A 24,465-nucleotide genomic window follows, 5' to 3' on the forward strand; every position below is an offset into this window, starting at 1 on the left:
TTACAGTTCTACTAAAATTGGCCCAGGTTTAATCTCATCCATCTCCATGAAAGCAAAACACTTGATGCTGGTAAACCTTTTTTAGGCTTGTAGTGTTTGAATTCAAAGAAGATAGCTGCACCTAAGGAATTAAAACAAACAACATAAGCCAGAGACCACACATTTCTTATGTGTCACCAGAAGCCTATGATTTTACAAAGTAACATGTGTCAAACAGTCTGATGACACAACTGTTGATAACTCACTGTGGCTGTCACTCCAAGCTCTGGTACTAGCATGTCTGAGTGACATTTCTCCATATCATTTAATTCTACAAAGTACAACAAAAATGTATAGCAAGAATGTAAGTTATGTACACAGGTAGAATCATAAACTACCAAAGAATATAAAATATTAAATACCACAAGAAAAACAGAAGTTACTTAAGTATCAGCAGTACCTATAGAAATGGTTTCAATAAGCACCTGTATTAGATAGAATAGAAATTTAAGAGTTCCTTTAAAAAAAAAATTCTACCTTATATCATTTCTCTCCCTCCTGAAACCACGCCCAGATTGTCCTTTCCATATTCTTACAAACTAACTGCCAGTTATAGTATCTTTTTACCCAATGCATCTTATTGAAAGAAAAAAAATAATTCTTTAACTGTTAGAAAGTAATCATTAGGTTCCTAAAAGGACTTAAGGTAATTATTAGGGAACCTGCTTCCTTAACTCTGTATTATGAGAAAAACTTCCCTATCAAATAATATTTAACCACATTATTACACAACTAGATAATGCAACTGCTAATTCGCATATTTTAAAAAAATTTTTGATTTGACTTTAAGTCAATATTCATAACTATGTGACATAAGATCTTGTGTTAAGTATACTATGAACACAAACCCAGATAAGTACTGTGTCCTTAAGAAGTCAGTAACTGATAATTACAAACCTTTGGTTAATTTTTCAATATGCTTCTGGAGCTCAATGTCCACATTAAAATGAACATATGTATCTTCTTTTCTTGAAGCCACAGGAGTATCTTGCACAGGAGTTAAATCTATGTCATTCAGATCTGGAGAAACAATTAAGTTTCTGCTTATGAGCATTCACATATACAGACGGAAAATATAGAAACTGCAAAGGTTACAGTTCCTAAAGAGGCATGGGAAGAGCTGAGAGGAGATTCTCAGGCTAAGAGATTCCTATTTGGTGTGAGCAAGTATGTGAGAGTTGTTGAAGTTCATGGGGTATGTGGAGAGAAATGAATATAGACTGGATAGGAGACCTCATGAAGGGGACAAGGAAGCCTTTACATGGCCAAGTGGACAAAACTTGATCTTCATAGTGAAGTGGTAGGAAGCCTTTACATGGCCAAGTGGACAAAACTTGATCTTCATAGTGAAGTGGTAAAAAGAACAAACATGTTTTTTTTCTTAGGGAATAGCCCACTATATATTTCTATGCCAAAAAAAAAAATCTGGAGTATATAATTTGCCACAATGGAGCTCTGCCACCAATTTCTAACTTTGATCAAGTATATGACTTATTTAGAAAAGCCTTTAAACCTAACCTTATCATAATTTCCCTGTTAAGAACCAAAAATGGATGAGAACAGCCAACAAAAACCCTTTGGTTAATGAATAATTTTTCATATATATTATCTAAATTCTGGTTATACTGTTTACAACATACCCTGAATTTACAACAACCAGATGGCACGTTATATATAGTTTTAATTTTCGGGTTTAAAAATCTCAGTTTAGTCAAATTCAACATGGACTCCTCAGTGTTTATGTGTTATTCATTTATGTGTCTCAAAAAGCTCAAAAAACAATTTAGTACATTTAATAATTAAAAAAATATTTACATAAAAATATTTCAGTATAACATATGCAAAGGTAATTTAACATTTACAAAATCATTAAATATTTTTGTGTTTTAAGTATACTTTCTCAATGAGTATGCAGTTTTATAAATGGCCTATCAAACAATGTAAATATTTTCCGGTACACTATATATTTGATAACTGGTAACCTCAGAATTTAAAAGTGTACCAGTATTAGTGCTGTGGATTATGTTCTTTAAATAAATGTTTTTCTTTGTGGTCATATTTTTCTTTTAATTAGCACTAATGAACCCATGGATCTGACTTTATTTCTGCAATTGATAATAGTTCCTCCATTTAATTTCAGCACCGATCTGTTCCTTTGGTGCAAAACTACAGATTAAAATAAGCCGTTTGTACTAACTATAGTTATTTCTGTAAAATGGTATAATTTATTCCTTAATCACATCATCATCCCATGGGATTGCTTTCAGGGCATGGATGTTATGGATGCACCCTACTTCCCTGTCCCCTGATTTTCATCTGCCTCTGTAGGATTCACCTAAGTAGATACCTCAGTAGCACAGGAAGAAGAAGGGGCTGAAGCAGGAGAGATGGGAAAATAGGACATGGGGCTTTGTGGAGAGAAATGAATATAGACTGGATAGGAGAAGGTGAGGGGTGCTATTGTTAATCTACATCCTGAAGACTGTAGCTGCTGTTAAGGACAATGTGTATGTTTAGTCTGCACATTAGATGGAATCTGAAGAGCAAAAATCTATACAAACTCAAAAGCAAAAGTGAGTGTATAAGTAGGAAATATTTTTTGTAAGCCTTTCGAACTATGTTCTGTTATGATCTCTTCTAGGATTTTGCTTCATTATAGAATGCATTAAAGTAAGTTGTCACATATACAAGACCATCCCCTGTCAAAAACTTTGTCCCATATGAGAAAAAAACATAATGCAATTTGCCAGTTATTTACCCTTTATACTAACTGTAATATAGGGATCGATGCACTGTCCAGTGTCTTTCAGACCAATTTTCTCAATCCTGATAGTGAGTAATGTCATTCCCGGTTCTGATGGCAACCTTGGTAATAAAGTACCTGGCAACAGAGAAACCTCAGTAAAAGTTAGCTCCACCAACAATTCAGAGTAAATACTTTGACAAACAGAAGATATAGCCTACCTCTTAGGAACTAGCTAGGCATTATGTATTTTTATTTCCAAAATTCATGAACATCTGATGTTATACTTTTTTAGAAAAATATTTAATTTTACACATAATATATCTGCATTTCCCAACCATAAATCACCTTTAAGCAGAAATAATCATTTCTATAATAATAGTATATAGTATGTATAATAAAAGTATGTTAAAAAGATTACTTGAGGAAGCCCAATTATACATAATTGTATAATATGCTCACATAATATTTATATTCCATATGTAATTCTATATTATACTCAGCATCTTAATATGAAGTGGTAGAACAAAGACAAGAAAAGCTTTTAAAATACTTGTTATACTGTTCTAAAGTCTGAGACATTTAATATCAGAGTTGATCAATACATTCTTCTCTTTAGTTACTCCTAATAAAGAAAATAATTTACAATTTGATATTTATGTTTTAATTTAACTATATAGTCTAACTTCTATTCTTCATTCTATTTTGTATGAGTTATTCTCTCAGAAATTAGTACTATACAGACTGCCATATAAAATGGCCATTTGTATAACTGAACATTTTCCCCAAAACCAACTAAAATTTTTAAAACTAAAAACCCACCCAGAACAACATGACAACATTCACCCACCAAGGACATATGAAGGAAGAAATCAACTGTTCAGTATGTTCCCTTTTTTGAAACTAGCAATAGAGAACAGATGCAAATAAGCTGATTTTAATCAAGTATGTATACAGAACCTCAAAATACACTTAACAAAAGATTTTGGTTGATGTTTTTCAAGTTTCTATTCAACAATGTGTTATGCTATTTTTAATGATGAGTTATTTGAAATACATGAAGCAATAAACACACTACATTTGAAAATACACATTTGATTGATGGCAAATGTGGCTTGAGAAAATTCTGGGAGGTGATGGGAATGTTCTGAACTTGTATAGTGATGACAGATGCAAAACTCTATAGAGGTGTCAAAAATCGATGAATTTTATACTTACAGAAGGGAAATGTTATGAAATGCAAATTATACCTCAACAGTGCTGTTAAAAATGTATTACTTTCTAATTTAAACAAATATGAAGACAATACAGACAAATGAAATAATGGGAAGGCCTGGAGGCTGCATTCCACTGTTGCATTAACAAACCTAAATGGGCTCAGGCTGATATCATTAAATATATACATAATACCTTTTATGCATCTTCTTTGATTGACAAATGAGGGTACTTTTAGAAGAGGGGCTTGTACCTGGACATCTGGGATGAACTTCAGAGAGTTAAGAAACACCTCTGAAATTTTATGAAAAAATGTGAATATGTATACATTTATATTTATATACATACATATTCACATGTATGTATATCATATATGAATTTTTCTGCAGAAAAGTTCATTCTATTATGTAGTACATGGCTGTATAAATATGCTACAGTTTATGTACACATTCTTGTGTTGATAGACATTTGAATTACTTCAAGTGTTTGGATATAGTTAACAAGGCTATAATAAAAACTCTTCTAAACATCTTCTGGTTCCCATAAGCACCCATTTCTGAAACAGAGGAATCACTAAGTCACCTGGCATGTTACCTCCATACCTACTATGTAATGACAATCCATTTCCCAAGGTGGTTGTGCCAATTTTTATTCCTAGCCCAAGTGCAGTAGTGTTCCCATTGCTCCACATCCTTACTAGGTACTGTTTTCTCAGATTCTTCATGTTAGCCAATTTTGGTATAAAGAGATCAATCATTTTAATTTGCATTCCTCTGAAGATTAATAAGGTTGAGCACCTTTTAGAATAAATCAAATATATGATTTCCTCTTTTCTGAAGTGTGTTCAATTATTTTGCTCAATTTTTTATTGAGATATCTATCTTATTGAGCTGTAGGAGGTCTCTATTATTTTGCTGGACAAATGTTTTACAAATAGCTTCTTAGTACTTTTCCTTTATAAAGACTTTTTGTTGAAGTAGAGCATATACATTTTAAAATGTACAAATTGTTAGTACAGTTTGCTGAACTTCCACAAAGTGAATACACCTGTATAACTAGTATCAGATCTAGGAAAGATATGATCAGCCTCCTGGGAGTGTCCTTCCCCCCACCATATCCAATTCACTCTTCCAAAAGATAGCAACCATTGCTAACTTCTAACACCAAGTATTAGTTTTGAATGTTAAGAATGACTTTTCTCTGCCATGGTGTCTTCTGATTATGATAAATACTTACTGCTAGTAATATCAAATTTCTTAATATCTTCCTTTACTATCAGTGCTTTTTATGTCATATTTAAGACAACTTACCCCACTCCAAAATCATAAAGGTATTATCTTGAAAGCATTTTATTGTTTTGCCATTCACACTTAATTCCATATGTCACACAGAATTATTGACTACGGTGTATAGTAGGGGCTTTAATTTCATTCAATTTCACATAAATACTCAATTGTCTCAGCACTACTCATTAAAAAGACTGACATTTTCCACCACTGATCTGCAGTCCCACCTCAATCATAAATCATGTGGCAATCACTTTCTGAGTTTTCTATTCTGTCTTACCGGACTGTTTATCCTCTTACCACTAATACAGTATCTTAATTCTATAGCTGCAATAAAAATTCAGATGAGTTTCAGAAAGAGTCTATCTTTATAAACTGCTTCTTCTAATTTATGAACTAGTATATATCTTTACATTTTAAAAATCATTACAATTATTTAATAGAATTTTATTTGACCTAAAAGCCTTCAGAAATAAAGACCTAGAGATCCAGGGAAAACTCCTGTTTTTATGTTTATGTTCCATGAAGAATGGATGGCCATGTAGAAATGACTGGAAAAGGGGGTGTGAACTAATGGTAAAAGGCTGCCAGGGTCCCAGCAAGCCCTGTCTGGTCAGATTCTTCTTGGCCTCTCTGTATAGCCTTATTTCCTTCTGGACCTAAGGCAGGTCCTGTCTGGAATGAGGGTTTTTAAGAGAGGGGGGAAGGGAGGGTAGGGGGACAGGAAGGGAATAGCAGGGAAGGAAGGAAAGAGAGAGGGAGAGAGAGAGAGGGAGAGAGAGAGAGAGAGAGAGAGAGAGAGAGAGAGAGAGAGAGAGAGCACTTTCTAGGTTTTATGACTGGCTTTGGGAGAGAAGGGTGAACGGACAGGAGGGCAGGAGGAGAGCAAAGGCTTTGCTGCTGAGCTTGCTTTTGAGATTCCAATCTCCTTCAGTTAGAAGTTCTCAGCAGGCCAAACCCCACCCTTTGGGTTATCATATTCTGATCTGACCCTGCCCAACTTCCCCCTCTCCCTCCCTCCTCCTCCCTTTCTCCTTTTAAGAAGGAAATGTGTAGATCTTTCCATCTTTTAAGATCTTCTTTGATTTCTCTCTTTAGGGTTCTGTAGTTTTTATTGTATAGATCTTTGACTTCTTTAATTGATTCTCAAGTATCATTTTTTTGAGGTTATTGTGAATGGAGTAGTTTTCCTCATTTCCTTCTCAGAGGCTTTGTCACTGATATACAGAAATGCCTTTGATTTATGGGTGTTGATTTATATCCTGCTCCTTTGCTGAATTCATTTACTATTTCTGGAAAGATCTACCTTGCTCTTGGATAGGCAGAATTAATATTATCAAAATGACCATACTACCAAAAGCACTATATAGATTTAATGCAATTCCAATCAAAATCTCAATGGCATTCCTCATAGAAATAGAAAAGGCAATCATGAAATTCATCTGGAAAAATAAGAGACCAAGAATAGCTAAAGAAATCCTTAGCAGGAAGAGTGAAGCAGGGAGTATCGCTATATGAGACCTTAAACTATACTACAGAGCAATAGTAACAAAAACAGCTTGGTTTTGGCACTAAAACAGACTGGTAGACCAATGGTACAGAATAGAGGACACAGAGACTAACCCACAAAATTACAATCATCTTATTTTAGACAAAGGTGCCAAAAACATGCACTGGAGAAAAGATAGCATTTTCAACAAATGGTGCTGGGAAAACTGGAAATCCATATGCAACAAAATGGAATTAAACTCATAAATCTCACCATGCACAAAACTTAACTCAAAATGGATCAAGGACCTAGGAATTAAGCCAGAGACTCTTCGTCTAACAGAAGAAAAAAGTAGGCCCTAATCTTCATCATGTGGGTTAGGCCCCAACTTCCTTAATAAGACTCCTATGGCACAAGAATTAAAACCAGGAATCAATAAATGGGATGGATTCAAACTAAAAAGTTTTTTTTCTCAGCAAAAGAAAACAATCCGTGAGGTGAACAGAGAGCCTACATCTTGGAGAAAATTTTTACCCCTCACACATCAGATAGAGCACTAATCTCTAGGGTATATAAAGAACTCAAAAAGCTAAGCACTGAAAAAACAAGTAACCCAATCAAAAAATGGGCCAAGGACTTGAACAAACACTTCTCAGAAGAGAATATACAATCAATCAACAAATATATGAAAAAAATTTCAACATCTCTAGCAATCAGAGAAATGCAAATCAAAACTAAGATACAACTCCAGTCAGAATGGCAGCTATTATGAAGACAAACAACAATAAGTATTGGAGAGGATGTGGGGAAAAAGGTACACTCATACATTGCTGGTGGGACTGCAAACTGGTGCAGCCAATCTGGAAAGCAGTATGGAGATTCCTTGGAAATCTGGGAATGGAACCACCATTTGACCAAGCTATTCCTCTCCTTGGACTATACCCAAAGGACTTAAAAACAACATACTACAGGGACACAGCCACATCAATGTTTATAGCAGCACAATTCACAATAGCTAAACTGTGGAGCCAACCTACATGCCCTTCAGTGGATGAATGGATTTTTAAAAATGTGGCATATATACACTATGAACGTTTTTTAAAGAGAATAAAATTATGGCATTTGCAGGTAAATGGATGGCATTGGAGAAGATAATGCTAAGTGAAGTTAGTCAATCCCCAAAAAACAAATGCCAAATGTTTTCTCTGATATAAGGAGGCTGACTCATAATAGGGTAGGGAGGAGGAACATGGGATGAATAGATGGATTTTAGATAGGGAAGAGGGGAGTGAGGGAAAGGGAGGAGGCAGGGGATTAGCCTCCTAATGAATGTGGAATGAATGTGATGGACATCATTATCCAAAGTACATGTCTGAAGACACATATTGGATGTCAACCTACTTTATATACAGAGATATGAAAAATTGTGGTATATATGTGTAATAAGAATTGTAATGCAAAAAAAACGAGTATATGTATAACGTGAATTGGCATGAACATACTTTATACAAAGATAAAAAAAAATGTGCTCTATATGTGTAATAAGAATTGTAATACACTCCATTGTCGTGTATTTAAAAAAATAAAATCAATAAAATTAAAAGAAGGGAATGGGGAGTGGGTAGGGAAAAACTGTGGAATGAAACCAAATTAACTTTTCAATGCACATATGCGAATATACTATAATAAAACTCATCATTTTGAATATCTATAACATACTAATTTTAAAAAATGTAAATAAATAGATCAGTAAAGTAGATGAAAGGGAACAGTGGGAGGGAGGATGGGGAGGGTGAAGGGACTGAATTGGAGCAAATTATATCCCATGCATTTATAATTAGTCCAAATGAATCTAATGTCAAGAATAACTATTATGAACAAATGAAAAAAAGAATAATGACTTCACTGTTTTTATAAAATGCATTCTCATAAACAATTCAATTGAGAGAAATGAAAAAAGTAAAAGAGAATGTACAATTCAACATCTCACCAACCATAACAATTATTAAGTCACTCTTCTATCTTTTTCCCTAATTTCAAGATTGCTCCAGTTTCCTTTTCCTTTTGATATTCTTTTATTTCTTTCAATAAATGTTTATTTTCTACATAGTATTATTATATTTCTTTTGTTGAATTTATAATAAGGTCCTTGATATTATTTAATACTACTATAAATATTATAATAGTTCATTTTCTAAGCAACTATTACTTGTTTGAGATAAAATTGATTTGTCTGTACAGATTTTCTATCCAGGAACCACATTATCTTATTAATGAGTTATGAATAGGTTTTTTGCATATATTCTCTATATATTCATAAATGTGCAAATAAAGAACATCCCCCCTTTTATATTTCATTTTCTTGTCCTAGTGCAGTAGCTAGAGCTTCCAAAACAATGCTGATGAAAAGAAGTAATAGACACTCTGGTTTTGTTCAAATTCATCATTAAACGATTTGGGGCTGTAAATGTCATGTAGCCATGTTTTATCAGGTTAAGGATGTTTTTCTGTTCTTTGACAAGAATTGTTTAAAATCAAGGCTGTATTTCAAACTTAACTGAAAACTTTTTCTGCATTGTTGACAACTTTATAAAATCTTTCCCCTTAATCTGCTAATGTGAACTACCTTGATAAATTCTGCTAACAATAATTTGAAAAATCACTCATTAGTTCATGGAGATTTTCTGAATTATTTTCTACAGCATCCTATGTTTATTCAGTCAATCTTCATATGGCAGTTACTTTATTTCTAACTTTTTATCATTATAAAAAACACCTAAACAGAGAATCTTGTGTATATGCAAATGTTTCCTCCTCTTTTTCCTGTATTTTGGGGGTGCATCTTCAGAGTAAATTCTCAGGAATGGGATTGCTAAGGAAAAATTATGTACTTATATGTTGTTAGAGAATGCTCAATTCCCCTCCAAAGGAACCTCACCATTTTTCTGTTCCCACCAGTGATTAATAAGTACCTATTTCCCCTAAGACTCACCAACATTAGCTTTAATTTTTGTTTTTTATTAAAAATAAAGTTGAGTATCTTTTTATGTTTAACGGATGTTTTTTAAATGTATGTGTGTGTGTGTGTGTGTGTGTGTGTGTGTGTGTGTACGCTCGTGCGCTCGCTCATATTGTCTGTTCCTCTCATGTATTCTGCTTTGGTTATTACAATTAAAATTTTTCTTTATATATTAAGAATGTTGGGTTGGGATGTAGCTCAGTGGCAAAGTGTCTGCCTTGCATTTGCAAAATACTGGATTCAAACCCCAGTTCTAAAAAAGACAAAAAAAGAACCCACCCCACCCCACCCCCCAAAACCCCCAAGAATGTTACTTCTTTTATGTATTACCTCTTTACTACCTTTTTTGACATTCAAAAGATGATTGCTTTACAACTTTCAAAGTCTTTTTGATGTTAAGATTATTTTTTTCCAAGTTGATATTAAATGTGTTGTTACTTTGGGGTGAGTCAATTTTATAACCTGTCATCATCTAGGTCTTTCAGTTGAAATGGTAGGGCTGATGCTACATTCCTTACCAACAATCTTTTTGCCTGAGACTACACAGTAAGGTTTAATGTAATCATTATGCTTCGAATAATTTAATATGGAGGCAGTGATTTCAAGTCTGAATTTCTTGTTTAATTCAAGGTAGAATGTCAAACATTGTGTTCCATGATGAAGGAAGCTGAGTGTAATTAAGATCATAGATTACATAGAAAGGTGCCTATTTAAGGTGTTTCAGAATGGTCTATGATGTGCTCTCTCTCTCTGCATGGTCAACTCCTACATACTCAGTGAGTCCTAAATCTAGCTAGATTTATTGAACTCCCTCGGCCCTTCTTTTTTGCCAACCTATGACATTGGTGCACATCTCTAATCATAATCATGTGCTTTTGGCTCTGTCTTGCTGACTACACAATAAGCATCCTGAAAGGTGTGGGAACTGTTCCTTTTGTAGTATGCACAAGGAATAAACAGATCTTTGTTGAAGAAATATTTTATTGAATGAATGACTGAATTTCCAGTTCTAGAGGTTATCATGCTCTAGTAAACAAATGGCTAGAGAATCTATATCAATGAGTGAAGAAATAATAAACATAAAAGAAGATCAAATGCTAAAATAATACCATACCATCTATATGCATGTTTTTGCATCAAAGATAAAACCATGATAGTTGTAAATTGAGCCAATGCATTAAAAGGAAGATTTCTAAGTGAAGAATTAACATATCCAATTACATAGTGTAATATGAGAACAAGTCAACTACATTCATAAAATTCGAAGACTAACAAGGATAAGAAAGAAATCACTACACACAATCCAGTGTAAACTGTGCTATTCCAGCTAGATCATCTGCTCTCAGATCTAGAGCAAAGATCAGAAGAAATGTTCTTCCACATGGAATTGCTATGTAAATAAGAAATAGCTAACACTTGTGAGTATTTGTGATGTGCCACATACTATCCTAATCCTCTCATCTAATCCTCACAACAATAGTTTAGTTCTATTTTTCAGAGGTGAAAAGTGAGGCATAGAAAAACAAATTATCCATAATCACACAGAAGTTTGGCTACAGAGTCCATGCTTTTAACCATCATGTCTCATTTTAACATCTTTATTTTAATTGTCCCTAAAGCCTTAAAAGGAACTGCAGGAGAACCTCCCCATCTCAAGCTTCTGCAAAGTTCCTTTTGCCATGTAAACATAACAGTCACAGGTTCCCAGGATTAGAATATAGACATTTTTGTGAGGCCACTATTTATGCCTCATACTTTTAAATATGGAAAACTCTAAATGGCTACAGCTGTCCAAACCAAGTTTTCAATAACATCCCATGGATGTTATTGAGCTGTCACTAAGAACTCCAAGTAAGGGAGTGATTAAAAAAGAGTAACATTTGAACTTTGTACACTGGGCAATGCACATTCACAGGAATGGACAGAGACTGAGCAGCCCAGATAGCAATATGATAGGTCTTTAACACTCATATAGCAGTGAGCAGCAGGACTGTGTTCATTTGGTTAATTCCACTTTCAGTTTTTACTGCAAGACAAAGGAAGCCATTGGTAGCTGGTGAGCCCCAAGTTGTACTGAACACAGAAAGCATGTCTTTTTATGACTTATCTGCCCCCAACCACCTCTTATGCACCAACCAGAGCAAGCATGCTCTCACTGGTGTCAAAAAAAGTTGGAAGGAATTACTCAATTCAGTGTGATTTTCTGCGAGAGGAAGATTCTAAGCCTAAACCTAAAGACAACTCTGATAAAGTAATGACAATGAATTAGAAGGTTTGGAACCATTTTACCACACTACTGTAATAGGGGATACCAAAAAGTCCATCTTGTTGATGGAAACTGTTTATTAACAGGTGGTACTTGGGTAAAAACTCAAGTTGTTCTATTTCATTGTGCTTCATCTGTGGAAAACAATTTGTGAAGGTAGCTATGGATCCCCCAAATGGCTGTTTGTTAAACATAGACAAGTTCCCTCAAGAATGTTTTAAAAACTGTGTAAAAGCGTCTGACCTAGCCAAGAATGTTACAGCCACTGCCACTGTGGAGAGGAAAGGGAATTGTGCAAGTAAGGCCTCTGCCTCTGCTGGGCACCCCACAGCACTGACACAGACCAAGCAATGAAGCACCACTCTACCTGCAACAGGTACAGAAAAACAATGGGAGAACATCTGAAGCCTCCCACCCCCTGCCCATAACTTCTTTGTTCCAAGAGGATGCTGAGAAAAATGAAGGTCTAAGTATCAAGTAGGATGGCCATAGAGATCATGGAGAATCAGACAATGAAAGGACCACCAGCCTGAGGATGAGTCTGGAGTGACATGGATATGAAGGTCAATGGGATCCTTAAGACCCTGTCCTCACATGCAGAAGAGGAAGTCATTCTTTTCTTTCAACTTTTTTATTTTTGCTTTTTAAAAATTTCTATTGTTTATATCTCATATCATACTATAAGGACAATTTCTAGTCCAAAATTGGAAATGGCATGACAGTCTTTGTTCCAAAATAGTACATCATTGTCTAGGTCAGAACATTAAAAGAGGAAAATTACCAAAGATTATATTTTTTAAAACACTGATTTGAATTTGCTTTTTACATGATATTGTACAAATGTTTGTCACAGGCATTTACTTCAATAAGAGGTGAGTCAGTCTTCATTTTGCCTTGGTGCTTGGTAAATTAAATGTCATGAACAAGGAGTACAAAATTTGTTGTCCATACTTTTAGGACAGAGATAAACCTGATATCTAAAATGTAAACTAAGCATTATCATATGTGTGTGATTATATATTTATGTCTTCTTTGTTTTAGATTTATCATACTTGTAATTAAATTCAGATGTTTGATACTACCAATTCAAAGTCTGTCACACACATTTTTTAAGTGCACATTTCTTTGTAATTTTAAAATCCAATAAAAATGATATATATAAAATAATATTTTCTATTATTTTGGGATAATTTTAACATAATTTAAAATAATGGTATTATCAAATCATTATTTGGTCATAACATTTTGTAAATGGCACAAAACATGAAATGGGTCTTAAAAATCTAGCAAGAGAAAAATTTTGCAATTTGTACTGCACATCTGCAATTTGTACACACATACAAATTGTGTGAAAATATGAAAACACATGCACAATTTCTTTTGGTTGGTAACTGATTAGTAGTTGAGAAACTGGTCCAACCTTTCAAGATAAAGAGTAAAATCATAAGAAGTTTGTTCACTTTGAAATTATATTAAAAGTTTGATAAAAATCTTAGGGGTCATTAGCATTCAAATAATAATATTTCTAGGTCTGTGAAAAATTATACCTGATTAAAGTTGTTTGTATATAAGTTATATGAATATATTTTTGTTTTTATTTTCTTTATTGACTGGTACTAGAAATATGTATTTTTCTGTGTTCAGAAATATGTGATTTGGATAATGGCTGAATTCTTAAGTGTAACCATCATATCTGGAAAAAAATAATAAATACTCTCACAAAACCTAAGATGAATCAGTGGGTATATGCTTCATACACAGATGCCATTTAGCATGCAAGGAAGAGTTACTACAGGTGTTGGGTTAAAAATTTGAGTGGCCAGAGGACTTTCAAGACAAAGCAGGCCAGATGTTGCTTAGAGCCTTGATGAAGAGCATACTCAATAGACATTTCCTATAAACCAATTTCTGCAAAGCTCTGGAGAAAACCTTTTGACTTCAAGTGACAAGATTCATGGATTAAAAAAAAACTTAGCCAGACTTAGTGGTGCATGCCTGTAATCCCAGGAACTTGGCAAGTTAAGGCAGGAGAGGCCAGCCTGGGCAACTTAGCAAAACCCTGTTTCAAAATAAAAAAAATAAGTCAAAGAGCTGGGGATGTAGCTATGTGGTAGAGCACCCCAGACTTCAATCCCCAGTACTACAAACAAACAAGACAAATTATAAAAAAGAAATCTTAAAATGTTTCCAAAACTGCTTGAGAGTAATAGAATATTAACAAGCCTTAAAACTATTGAAAAATAGCCAGGAGAACTTCCAGATAACATTGAATGGTATTTTCCTTTTCTTTCAATATAAGTACATGACTGGATGAGGGACTCTGGCTCTGACTGTTCGGCTCAGTCTGAGAATTTGAGACTTTGAGAGAAAGGAAGTGCACGGAGAGCCAGAGTTTAACTGCACACTTTGGTGGTATTTACTGCTTAACCCTAAATATATTCTGAAATTCTGTGAAATAAGGATGCCCTAATATTCATGGAACAGCAATGAATATTTTGTTGCAGTTTTCAACTTCCTATATGCATGAGTAAGAAAAACACTGCACTTTAGCTGAAAATGAAATCCATATTTGCTTAACTCTCAAGTTCAACTCAGAATTGAATATTTATGCAGGAAAGAAACAAGTACAGGCTTGATATTAAAGAAGTAAGATTCACTCTTCATTTTGAGTTTCAAAAAACAGTTTTTGTACATATCTAAGACTATATAAAAGATGAATAACCAATACAAATCTAGAATAATGTTGAGATTGCTAGGCTTATGTTTAGGTCACTCAGAAATGTTTTTTTTTTTTTTAATTTTGTCTAAAATTGTGTCATGGCTATTTGTGCATGTGGTACTAGGAAACAAATGTAGGGCTTCACACAGGTGAGGCAAGCACCCTACCACTGAGCTACATCCCTAGTTCTTTCTATTTTGAGACAAAGTCTCTCTAAGTTGCCCCCACTGGCCTCAAACTTGCAATCCTCCTGCCTCAATTTCTTAAGTAGCTAGGATTATAAGCATATAATCCTGATCAGCTATTTTTTTATTTGTATTACTTTGGTTTATCATTTAGAAGCTTTAATATTCAACATGATAAATAAGTTTTCAGGTAATAAATAATAGGTTATAAATTTATATCCTCTATTTAAATGAAATCTACTGAGATTACCTTAAGAAAATTAAACTACTATTTGTACTGAAGCCAGTTAGTGTTTAAAGCAGTACACAAAAGTTACTGTTTGTCTTATGAGAATTGAAGGCTTTGAAAATGATATTAATGTCAAAGAAAGGTTTAACAATTTTTTATTCTTTTCAAGAAAGGTTGGATAAAAATTCATTTTTAATTTTAAATGGGAATAAACTACTCTTGGTCATACCATAGTCATATATTATACTTCATCTCATTAGCTTAACAGTAGTAGTGTTTAGCATGTGTGTTTGTCAAAACTCATAAAGCTGCACACTAAAAAAAGATGCCTTTTATATATGTAAGGGACACCTTAATAAATATTTTTTCAAAAGATCATAATAAGCTAGATGCTGTGGTACAAGCCTGTAATCCAGGTGACTTGGGAGGCTGAGGCAGGAGGATCCCAAGTTTAAGACTAATCTCAGCAACTCAGTGAGGCCCTCAGCAACTAAGTGAAATCCTGTCTCAAAATGAAAAATAAAAAGGGCTGAGGATGTGGCTCACTGGTAAAGTACCCCTGTGTTAAATCCTCAGTACCAAAAAAAAAAAAAAAAAAAAAAATACAACAAACTTACAATTATATAAATTACATAAAATAAAGATAATAAAAATGTTATAATTCTTAGGAGCACCCTGCCATGATAATATAGACACAACAGCCTTATCATGAATGAAATCTTGGATGTCCACAGTATAACAATTTTCCCCATTCTACAATTAAGTTAAAGGTCAAATTGTCCTTCAATGACATTTTTAATTTTATAATGACACAGGCCCTGGAAAATATGATCGAAAATCAAATATAGCCAATTGAACTATATGTACTCTTTCTTACTTTGAGGAAAATAATTCAGGGAATAGAAAGGTTTAGTGAGCTTTCTGTATCTCTGAAATAAAATACCAAAATGCTATATCAGAATACAAAAATCTAATTACTTTGGGCTTAATCTTTCATAGTAAATAGACTTAATTTACAGAGTTTCTTTTCAACTCAGCAACCTGAAACCCATAAAGACCTTAATCTGTCCATTTCATGACTTACATCATCTGCTTCAAGGATCTTGTTTGCTACAGAAGTATAGCTAGTGAACAAATAATCAAACCAGAAATTTATAGAACTGGAATCTATTTCAAGTACAGCATGTGGTTTGAAAAGGAAATAAAAAATACAGAAAAATTTTAGCAAATTTATTTACCTCATCATCTCAGCAATCTTGAAATTTCCTACAAATATGACAAGTAAAATATAGCTCTTTCTTCATAAGGACAAACAGATTGGAAATAATTACCTTGTATCAAAGAAACACTAACAATAACATTTTATAGTGACTGTAATTTTTCCAATAACCCTTTGGTGTAGGACTGTTAGCACCATTTAGAAGTGATAATGAAAATACAGTAGCCACCACTACCCCAGCAAATGAAAAGTATCATGCCAAATGCTTTGTATGTGGTGCCTTAATTTTCATTGTAACCCTATGAATTAGGCATTGTCAACATCTCCTTTTATAAAGAAAAAAGTACAGTCACTTAACTACTGATTGGCAGATGTTAGACTCAAAAGCGCAGGTATCTTGTTTGTCTAAGCCTATACTGTTTATATTTCAAACGTCTTCTACCAAAGAGTATTTAAATTACTGGAATATGACTTTAATTATGAAGTTTTCTGGATGATATGTATATTATATTTAATTATACCATAAAGCATAAAAAATGCATCACAATAGTACAGTGTTATTTCCACACTTCCAAAAAATGAACTAGTTCATCAGAAGTAAAAACTGTGCACTGTATAAGAACAGAAGAAATTATAGAAGTGGAAGAGGCAAAAAATTCACTCAGGGTGCTTGACTAGGGTATTTTACAACCTTGTCAAGATCTTCCACAAATAAAAAGAACTTGCTATGTATTCTTTATTTCCCTGTTAAGGGCAACTGTATAGTATCTGTTCCTCCAGGTCCAGGTTTCACAATCATATATGATTATTTAAAGAACAGCTAGATATATAAAGAAAAGAATTAACATAGCAAACAGTTACTCTAGAAAGCCTACTTACAATGTTGGTCCATGGCTAGCATCTGGGAACCTGGATTTCATCAGGATTCCCATCATGCCCTGTTAAGAAGATCACTGTGCCTAAACCGTCCATGCAAACAATATGCTTTGTGCTGAACACTTGCTTTCTTCCTGGAGTCTGTAGTTTTGGTTCATGCTAACCCCAATAAGTGTCTTGTGCACTGAATCTCTACAGTGCTTCCCCAATAGACAATATTTTTCATTTTACAGGTGTGAAATAATGTTGAGAGAATCAAGTACATATTTGACTCTGCTGGGAGAGGACTCTTAGAAGTTTGGTTTCCTCTGGAATTTGCCTGTGTGCTTTTACCCTTTGCTGATTTTGTTCTTGTGTTTTCTTGTTGTAATGACTCAGAATACAACTGTGAGTACAGCTATATGCTGAGTCCTGTGGGTCTTCCTAGCCAATCACTAAACACGGGATGTTTTGAGGATCCCTGACACAAATAGTAAGATACTTTCACAATAAATCATTAGCTACCGCTATCAGAATGGCCATGATAATTTGCTTAAGATTGGCAAACCTGGAGATGTTTTACCCGCCACTAACAAGTACAAAAGTAAGTTCCAAACACCTGACCTTGAATTATATAATGTACATTTTTTGTACCCACCAGGCACTCTAGCAGGAAAAGAATCAGGAGACCCTGCTCCAGCACCACCTTCTTCTTCATCTTCTTCAAATTCCAAATGCTCTTCCTCACCAGGGGCTGAAATTCTCCTATATAAAAAAGGACAGAAAAATTAGTGAGCTACTCCACTTAATACACCAGCTAACCCTCATAGCCACTAACTTCCCAGATAAGATGCTGATTATTAGGTTAATGTTGATATAAATGTCAATGTCAATCATCTCATTGCTACCAATGGTATCAGCCATATCACCAATACCAAATTTGATAGGGAAAAAATACAGAAATATTTGAAAAACAGGCATAAAATAGATAATAAAATCAGAAGATAAAATATGGATGCTTATTTATTTACCTTAATGGGACAGGCTGAACATCAAATGGAAATTCTTTATTATATGTGAGAATATTCTTTAGGACTAAAAAAAATACATAGGGGGCTGGGGATGTGGCTCAAGCGGTAGCGCGCTCGCCTCGCATGCGTGCGGCCCGGGTTCGATCCTCAGCACCACATACCAACAAAGATGTTGTGTCCGCCGAGAACTAAAAAAAAATAAATATTAAAAATTCTCTCTCTCTCTCTCCCTCTCTCCTCTCACTCTCTCTTAAAAAAAAAAAAAAAAAAAAAAAAAAAAAAAAAATACATAGACCAACATTAGACTTATATCATAATCTTAGACTTATATATTAGTTAGTCTTATATGTTATATCTTAAATTGATACTTTTAATCATATTTTATAGTGTATTAACCACACATTAATATATGTATTTTAAATTCCGAGCTTCACTATCATTTCAAGACTCTGCAATTGACTACTGAATGTCATAGCAAAATAAAAATGTCCATTGTGGACTGCAGGTACCAGTATTTTCAGAGTACTGTAAGATATCCAAGGAAAGTCTCAGAGCCCTCATAGAAAATGAACCATAAAATAGTTCTCCAATGTACAAGGTCCTAGGTGATATGAGGTACCAGTGAAAGAGAATACCTCTTCTCCTGAAGTATTTTAATTAAAAGATTGATACTGAAGATGACTAATTAAAGAGAAATAGATAATCACATCTTATTCTTTATCCTCAGTAGATTTTCCTCAATACTTATCACACTGGTAAGGTTTGTAGAAGCAAGGTTATAATTCTAATATTCCTTTTATGATGAAATTTATTGTATATGTGTAAATACATATATACATGCATATATATATATATATATTTTTTTTTACACGTGTGTACACACACATACACATACACACACACACACAGCAGACTTTCTCTTCAGGGAAGTCATCAAACAACATAATGCTATCACCTCTTGTGTCCTGGTTGATTACTTTCTGGCATGTAAGCCTACAGACAGATGTTCTACAATTCTATCTGTATCTGGAAAAGTATTTTATGAAATTTATTGTTTCATTCCCCAATTTATGGGTTCCTAGTGACTACCTGCAATTATTTCAAGGTGAATATTTAGCATTATTAATTGTGCAACCCATGGTTTTTACTCTAATTACTCAGACTTTAATTTTGGAGTCTTGCAGATTTGAGTTAAAAGGAGTATGGCATATTGGATTCCTAAATAAGGAAATTAAAAAAGAACAGGTTGTAATTACATAACTTATTCCAATAGGAGTCAATCATCCAGTGAGAAAAAAGTTGGAAACTTGTATCTAGATTCTCATTACTCACTCTTATTCTCTCTCCCTTTAGCTCTTCCTCATCCTTTATCTCTTTCTTCATCTCAATAATGCATACCGAGTACTCACAATGTTCCAATCACTGTTTTAGGTGCTAAAGATACACACAGTTATCAAGAACTCATATCTGGACCTTAGTCCTTACTAAGGAAAAGTAGACAATAAATATGCCAACAAATAAACAAGATAATGTAAGATGTGATTAGTGGTATGAAGGATACAAACAGGATGCTGTGTAAAAGCAGAGAGAACTTGGTGGAGTAGCTAAGGTAGACAGGGTGCCTTTCAAAACTATACTGTAAGAAGACATTTGAGCCAAGACCTGAGATGAGAGGAATCATCCACAAGTGGCTCTAGCATAAGGGCTTCCCAGGTATTAGAGAACAGGCTGGAGCAACAACAAAGATTCCAAGTAGGAAACAGTTTGTCTTATTCAAGGCACAGAAAGGACTGTGGGAACTTAAGTCTGACAAGCAAAGGGGAAGCAGCAGGAGATCAAAGTAGAAGGTTTAGATCAAAGCCTAGCCCTACAATTACAACAATAACTTCAACATTTACATAAATACTTTAATCTTCCCAGTTCTAAAATGAGAATGCTACTTCCTTTACAGGCTAATGAGAGAATTACAGCCTAAATAAATTTATACAAAATGGCAAGGGAAAATCTAAAATGGACATTCACTCTCTCCATGACCTTCTTGATCTAGTTGACTAGAATCCTAATATTTCTTATCTCACTAAGAAATACTGTTTATTTTTTAATATAAGAACATCTTTTCTATACTTCTGCATGATCATTGTTACTAAACTGTTAAATCAACTCAATATTAATAAGTAATATTAATAAATATTGATCACTTACACAACAATGGAATAGATACCAAGAATGGGGAGCAGGTAACAAAAAGATCATGTCTCACTCATATCAGAAACAAAAACACAGAAATGATCATATTGTAATAAGAGTTTAATGAAATGGGCAAAAAAATCAACCATTAAAAATGTATATAACAAAAATTTTTAAAAGTTGATCCTGTTATGGTAGCATGTGTCTGTAATTCCAGGTACCAAAAGCCTGAGTCAGGAGGACTAGAAGTTCATCTACCTAAGCAACATAGGGAGACCCTGTCTCAAGAAGCATCATGATGGCCCCCTGGTTCTGACAAGGTTCACATGGGGCCAGGAATGGACCTGTCACAGGTTCTTCTCCTAGATGTCTGGGGCCACAGATCCATTCAATGGTTATTTCAAATTCTCTGAATTTGTAACTGAAATGAATCATCCATGGACTTAGTGAGTCACCTGTGGAGTCAGGGATACCCTAGTAGAGAGGGTCAAGTACAATCTTCTGACACTACTTTCCCCAGACCAATATGTTTAAAATAGTATCCCATCCTGGAGAACACACATTTGTCCTCTACTAAGTGTATCACTTCACCTTGAGCTCACACCTGTGGCTTTAGAAAGTGTACCCTATAATCCACATGAACCGAAGAATCCACTGGGCAGCAAAGGGTGTGAGTGTGGGTGGGGGTACAGTAGGCCTCAATCTACAGGAACCCCTCCTAAACACCAGACCATCTGAAGCCACAGGAGCATAAAATATGCATCTGCAGAATCACTTGGGAAAGACAGCATAAGGATGGGCACCAACACTGGAGACACAGGAGATACCCTAATCTAGGGTGAGAAAACTAGGGCATAGAAAAAAATGCCAGTGCCCCATTCATTGGCATGTAGTCTTCAGTTGCTCTCATGAGTACTTCATATAGAGACAGTTATAGTGTGGCCTGCAGAGGCCTGCCACCCCTTACTATCTGCCTTTATGGAGAAAGTAAACAACTTGTGCCTACTTTATACCCTTATATGATGCTGGATCCTCAAGAGTTAGATGAGGCTAGGATCCAAGGTCAGAAGTCTATAGATGCTACTACAGAAATGTATAGATGTACCATTGCTGTTAGGGGACAGACAGATGAGGAGGGTGGGAACACACGTTTAGAGAATAATTCTATGAAATGTCCCACTGTGCTGATTCCCACATGCTTTCTTCACCCCCACATGCTTTCTTTGCCAAAAACCAATTTACCTGCAGCCCTGACTAACCAAAGTGGAAAGAATATGTCTTATTCTTCAGCAAACTATTATCTACAAGGAAATTCAGGCAGGAAGTAACATTGACAAGAATAACCCAAGTTATGTGTCCCTTCACAGACCAGATTCTGGAAGATAAAGATAATTCCTGCTAACCATAAAACCTGTAAAAATGATTAAGAATCCAGATAGAACCAGTCAGCATGGGCCAAGGTGACAGAGTTGTCATGGCAAAGCAGACTTGAAATTCTGATGTCACCCTGCTGTCAGTCAAGAGCCAAGAGGTGGGCCTGGTGGGACTCTCTGGAAACTTTCCTGCCCCCACCCCCCAAAGAAAGAACTGGAGCACAGGAGAGTGCTCCTTGTCTCTCCCCTCTGAGAGGACCCACTCTCTCCCTTGAGAATGTCCCTTTTCCTACTTTGAGCAATGTCTGAAACCTTTCTGAGTTGATCAAAAGAATCAGGGTTTGAAGATGGGGGTCTTCCAGCTGCCTCAGTTTTTAGGAAGACCCCCAGCTGTATAACATCACCAGGGTCATTAGAGAAATGGGGCCCCTGCTCTTGCTTTAGGATCTTGGGTGAGGTGGGGGATGTTTGCAGGGTATGTCCTCAGGCAGAGGCATATGGTGCCAGGTGGTCCTGGTGGAGGTTAGGGTCCCTAGGAGGAAGGGAACTAGGGAGGCCCTGGATGGGGCGTGGCTAGATGAGAAAAGGAGTGAAGGGAGGTGAGCTGGGTGGTGGCTCACTGAATCACAGAAAAGTGATTGTGGCTGTTGGCTGGTGAGGCTCTGTGGGCGCATGTGCTGAGATCCCCAGGCAAAGTGTGGTGGGAAGTTCAAGAGTCAACAGCCTTGGGATGCTGAGGGTTTGCAGTGGGTGAAAGTCTGTAGAGCAGAGCTGGGTCTGGGAGTGTCTGTTGTCCTGACCCTGGGGGGATCACGCCCCTGTGCACGACCACACCTGGTCCTGGGGGTTGTGGCTCTGGCTCCGATTCCTGGCTGCGAGATGTCACCAGAGACTGCCAGCCTGTGGTCTCCTTCCCTATTGTCTCTCCCACCTCCTGCCCTTACTATTTCTTTTCTTTCTCACTCCTCTCGAGGGCCTCAGGAGAAGAGCCAGACACTTGCACCAGGTGGGACTGACCCCGCGGGGGCGGTGGAGGGGCCTGGGGAGGGACCCAGGCTCAGTCCCCGTGATCTGATCTGGTGTCTGGACTGGAACCCTGTCCCAGTGATCCTCTGCCACACCCCTTAAATTGTAATGTGGGAACTCACCGGTGCTGACAGAAAAGAGCCAGGTGAGGGTACCCACATCCATATCTGGACTAGACAGAGCGCAAGAGGGTGCCGAGGTGTGCGGGCCACGCGCGGAACGGGGCGCGTAATCCTTCTGTGCGAGGGAGAGGGGCAGGCCGAGGTGAGGCCCGAGGACCGCGCACGGGACAGGGGCGGGGCAAGGTGAGGCACGGGGACCGCGCCCGGGACAAGGGCGGGCGGAGGTGAGGCGCGAGGATCGCGCGCGGGACGGGGAGCTTGACAGGGCGGGGTGAGGTGAGGCGGGACTGGCACGTAGACCCTTGGTGCGCCGGACAGGGGCGGGAGCAGGGTGCGGGGCCGGTCGCAGGTCTGGGAGACCTGCTGAGGGCGGGGCAGGTCGCGGAGCGGAGCTTCCCGAGGCTTCTCCTGCCTTTGCTGCAGAGGTTTGGTGATAAATTTCAGACTTTTTACTTAGCGGACAGAGGCCGCTTTCCCTAGGTTTCTACACCCGAGTTTCAAGTCTCCCCCCTTTTCTTTCCATAGAAAATGGTTTTATCAAAAACATGTTTTGCAACTTTTTTCCAATCGAGTTTTGCTGCTTTTTTTCCCCTTCATTTTAAACGTGTGTTTAAAAAAGCACAGGAGTTTTGTGTGTAGTGGTGACGTCTTGTCGGGTAACCTCTGCTGTACTGGGGGGAGGTGGACGAGGAGAAAGTGCTCATTTCGAGCCTGGAAGCTGGATCAGGCGAGCTGGGGCGGAGAAGTCGGCCCTGCTTAGTCAGGTCCAGCACACTCCCAGCTGTTTGCCACCAAAGCAGAGACTCCTTCAAGCTTCCGGGCTGGGACTGTGTTTTTGTTCTGATCTGACAATAAGATTGATTGACTGTTGGGCACTGCAGAATCAGAGCAGTAGACGACTAGTACATTTATTTTTCTGCAATCAGACAGGCAAACTCGGAATAGGTTATAGGAACAATGTTCTCACTATGAAAAGGAGAGCTGGGTTAATGCTTATTTTCAAAGCAAATATGAGCCCATATACATTCAGTTGTTCTCAGTTTATATCTTAAAATAATACATATTCAAGATAGTCCCAGACCATCGCGTTGTACAGGTACTTTTCTTTTTAACTCTGTAAGGCAATGAATGGAATGACTGACAATTTATATGTAACTAGCTGTCTGTTGATGAAGATAAAGAAAGTCTCCTGTTAGTTATTTTAACCAAACAAAAAACAAAACTTTGGAATAACCATATGTGTATGAACCTCTATACAATTTCTTAGAATAAATTGCTGTGCAAATTGATCCAACTTAAAACTGCATCATTTCATCGGGGCAATTTTTTGTAAAAACTTGTAATTGTTAAGGCCCAGCTTTGGAAAGGGAAGTGGAACTGTTACTATGCTAGGAGTGCTAACTGGTACAACGATTTTTAACAGAAAAGTGACATTATTCATCAACTTCCGGGGGGAGGGGTG

General features: G+C 36.3%; 1 pseudogene; it reads right to left on the reverse strand.

The window, feature by feature from the left end:
* LOC144374901 (axin interactor, dorsalization-associated protein-like) lies at positions 1-23,707 on the reverse strand (annotated as a pseudogene).
* Positions 23,708-24,465: the final 758 nt, after the last annotated feature.

The sequence above is a fragment of the Ictidomys tridecemlineatus genome, unplaced genomic scaffold (genome assembly GCF_052094955.1).
Source record: "Ictidomys tridecemlineatus isolate mIctTri1 unplaced genomic scaffold, mIctTri1.hap1 Scaffold_93, whole genome shotgun sequence".
Taxonomy (NCBI): Eukaryota; Metazoa; Chordata; class Mammalia; order Rodentia; family Sciuridae; genus Ictidomys; species Ictidomys tridecemlineatus.